This window comes from Salvia splendens, chromosome 13 (assembly GCF_004379255.2).
Source record: "Salvia splendens isolate huo1 chromosome 13, SspV2, whole genome shotgun sequence".
Taxonomy (NCBI): Eukaryota; Viridiplantae; Streptophyta; class Magnoliopsida; order Lamiales; family Lamiaceae; genus Salvia; species Salvia splendens.
In genome coordinates, this window is record NC_056044.1 from 31938245 (window position 1) to 31942652 (window position 4408).

At 37.9% G+C, this 4408-nt stretch overlaps 1 pseudogene; it reads right to left on the reverse strand.

Moving 5' to 3' along the window:
* Nucleotides 1-264: 264 nt before the first annotated feature.
* LOC121760905 lies at nt 265-1728 on the reverse strand (annotated as a pseudogene).
* Nucleotides 1729-4408: the final 2680 nt, after the last annotated feature.

The following is a 4408-nucleotide window of genomic DNA, read 5'->3' on the forward strand; positions in this document are numbered from 1 at the left end:
TCCATACTCAAAATCTCTGGTTATGCAACCAAGATTAAATTCTTGAAGCAAAACTCATATCTCAATAGTTATGCAAAGAAAATAACTTATTGACATATGCACCATACAAAATCATCACTCCAACTCCAAATTATCACAGTTATATTATAAAATTCACTTAGCTTTTAGTACAAAATCTCTTAATCTCTTCTAATAAAACACAATTAGAAGGGAGGAGGAGGGCATGTTTGAGGAGCCCAAACAACATCATTTGACACCTCCGAGTTATACAAAGCCGCCGCCGGCTTTGTTTGATCCGCCGCCGGAGCCCCCCCTTCGCCGTCCTCAAGGGGCAGCCTCTCGTACACCGCATTCGTGAACGAGGCCGCGATCACCGTCACCGGCACTGACGCCACCAGCGCCCCGACCACCGCACCGCCGAGGACCTGCCCCTGCCCGCCAGCAAGGAACACCGTGAGCCGGGTGGCCCCCGGCGGCGACGGCTCGGGCAGGAACGTCCCCGACAACGACAGTATCTCGAACTGCCCCGGCAGGCTGATCACGCCGTCCGGGGCAGCCGGCTGCCGCAGCGTGACGTCCCTGACGGCCCCGCTGCCGCAGACGACCGACACGCCGCAGCGGCGGCGGCGCACGAAGCCCGTAAGGCACTCGTAGACGTCCCCGCCGCTAGCGATCTCCAAGACGTGGCTGCGGAGGGCGTTGGGGCTCTCCTTGGCGATCACCACGGGGCCCTTCGGCCGGTTCTTCGACCCCAGGGGCCGCCCGCGAGAGCGGCGCCCGGTGCTCGACGAGGGCTCTCCGGAGACATCAACGCGGCGATCCTCGTCGGTTTCTTGGTGGTCGTCTTCGTCGGGGTTGTGATCGCCGGCATTGTCATCTTCGCCGGAGTTTCTGTGGTGGAGAGAAGGTTGCTGCATCGGATTCGCCATTTCTTCCCACCATCTACTGCCCATATCCCCTTTCCTTCAACCCAAAAATTTTTTTCACCTTCCAAGAAAAAATTAAAATTAAAACCTCAATCAACATTCAACATCAATCTCTTTCTCTCTCTCTCTCTCCTAATTTGCTGAACTAACAAGCAAATAATTCTTGAATACACCAACATTTACATTGGGCGAAACAACAAATTCTTCAAAATTTTATTTTTCCAAATAGAAAAAGGTTCTAAAATTCTTGAAACCCTTTTTCTTCTATGCTTAGATCTAAAAGAAAAACAATTAAAACTTAAAAAATCCCCAAAAAACTTCTCAAATCATTCACTTCAAAACCCAGAAAGCCTTAACAAAAATGGTGAAAGAGAGAGAAAAAAGGAGAAACAGAGCGGCCCACATAAGGAAATGGAGATCTAAGCCCCAAAAACAAGAAACCCTTTTTCAGGTAAACACAGAAAAAAACCCTAATGTTTGACTAGCAAAATAGTAGTAACTCAAACTGGCAGTTTAATCGACTAAACAGTGTAAGAGAAAAGGTACCTCAAGAGATTTAGTTGGTACGAAGCTAGGGTTTGGATCAGATCCTTTGCAAGCAGATTTTCTTTGCTCCTCTCTTTCTATCTCTGAGAATTGGACAGTGAGTACCGTACGGTGAGAGTTCTGAAGTCGAGGTTTTTAACGAATTGATGTAATAAATTTTTCTGAGGATTTGGTGAATTTCTCCCGGTCTCTGGTTTATCTTTTTTAACGCCGAAGTGAAGCTTGAACACAAACAAAAACAAGCAACTTAAATAGAGAGAATTAGTTCCACAATGTTTTGTGGGATTCTTTTTAGGCACAGCCCAATATAAATGTATGTACATTTCGATTATAGTTACAACTAATAAATTTAAGTTCTAATTAATTTGTTAAGGGCCATTCAATTAAATAGATCATTTCTCAATTTATGTGTGTTATTCTTAAATAGGGTTATGTTAATATTTTCGGTATTGTTTCAGTTTTGTTGGATGTCCTTAAAGGGATGTGTTATGTTGGATAGATAACAAATTAAATAGATTTTATAAATGTTGTTTGGTTGAGTGAATCTAACTAGCTATTTAATCTTAGGATTGCGCCGAATAGTTATGATTTATGAGTTAATGGAGTATTAGGTAATTTCACATAAGAATTTCAAGTCAATTAATTTGACCACAAGTAGTCGAACTCTTTTAATTAAAGATTGAAACAATTTAAGGCATGATTTGGTTTTAATTGTATGGTTTATGTATGCAACAAACTGCAAATTTCAGCTTAGTACAGTGGAAAATTTTAATTGATTTTTTACGTAGTTAGACAGACCACTATGAAGTGAACTCAAGCTAACATACATGTATTATTAACAAATCAGATTTCAGATAATCGATTATGGCCTTTCCGCCAATCAAACGGTGGATTAATGAGAGCAAACTTTTTGATAATGAAGTGGATTAATGTGTATCTATATATAATCAATTTCTCCAAATAATAAAGTGTAGGAGTATTCATTTGCACTTTATGTACTGAAGTACTTATATGATTTATAAGAGAGTACTTAATTTGATATATGATATTTGAGAGATTCTCATATTGGTGGTTTTCATGTGGGTTTTTATTTGTTTAATTTGGTAAGATATATATCATGTATGTATGAATGTTTATTCTCACTAAATCACATTTCTTATTTTATGAAATTTATATCATTTTATTTATTTATTTTCTATTTTGCTATATGGTCATCGGAAATATGCTACTAATAAAATCAAGAAAATGCTTTTTGTTATACAATTAAATTAATTACAAATCAATAACGATCATAGTCACTTAAGAATAAAAAAAACAAAAGGTTGCAATTCAGTATGTCCTCGTTACTAACACTTAAACAGAGGGGACACTTTTATGCCTTTACCAATATTTTTCTATTTTATAATTTGTGGAAGTTATTTCAAAATGTTCATTATTTAACTCTTGTCGAATCGATGCCTACAAAATTACAAAAATAATGGAGCTTCTGAGATCTGACTTAACCAAAACCAAACTAAATCGGCAAAATACTAATTATGATTTCATTAAATCACATCAAACTGTATTAGCATAAAAAATAAACCCTAATATAGGTGTGTAGTTTAGTTTACAATAAGATTGTTAATTGTACAAGTATGTTAGAGCATTAGCAATGGGGCGCCCTAAGGGACGCCCTAAAGCCCGCCCCGTAAATATTTTATTCTCCTACCCTTCCATTGTAGTGAGATGATGCACTATTTATTAGCACTAAAAATACCTGCAAGTTTACATGGTAGATCTAGTATAGCTAAAGGTCAGTACCAGGATATCGAACACAAGCGTCATATACTATTTAAAGACACGGATATTTTTTTTTTGGTTTGATTTTTTAAACTAGACTGAAAAATAAATAAACAAATAAAAAGAAAGCATATAAACAATGATTCAAAGCAGGCATAGGAATGTAGAATATTAGGATTCAAAACACGATCGACTTTCTTGAATTACGGTCTCTAGAGTTATTAAGTCGGTCACTTAACTGGATTAAACCCTCTCCCAAAGTGAGAAATCCGTAGATTAGGTGTTGAAATCAAAGTCCCCTTTAAATCTCTACCATCTAACTCCTAAAAGATCGTTAAGACCAATGACCTCACGTGAAACCTCAACTCTCCCGAGTTCTATTGAATTAAAGTGTGAATTATCCATTTTCCAAGTCAACTATTTCGTCTCCCGAGTACTCTAATCAACTCTAACATGTATTCAAGAGGTAGCTAATCAATTGAATATAGAAAGCGCAAGGATAAATCAAATAACTACAAGAGCTAACAAGGAAAATCAATCGAATATTTTCACCAAAAATTCCACAATTGATGTTTAACTCATAGACAAGTAAAAACTACAAATAAAGTACGAGACATGAAAGAAATTGATAAAACCCAAGGTTGAATCTTCAATCTTCAGTCTTCTCTTACCTGGATCTGCAGAACTCCGCTCCAATGGAAGATGGATGAATTTAAGGGTGGAATATGGAATAGAAGAAGTGTAGAAAGGGAGAATGATTGGAGGATCTGAGATAAAGATTATGAATTAGGTTCAGAGGTATTTATAGGCTGGAAAAAGATTTATTTTTGATAAATTTCGTGCCCTACAAGAAATAGGAGAGATTTGACTTCACAATATAATAATTTCTTTTCTTCCGTGAATTTCCGCATAAATTTCAGTCAGTTTTGATTGCACTGCGCAACGTTCGTAGAATTGTCATAACTTTCTCCACAGAACTCCGATTGAGACATGCAAGATATCCACGCGAAGCTCTTTCGAAGACGAAGAGAATGGCATGTAGTAAGCACTGACTGGACTTCAAAATCGCTGGCAGAATGGGCTTGAACAGAGGCTGCTGCACTTTGGCCTTTTTTCACCTTTTTCTATCTTTTTCTATCATTTATCAACAAACACGT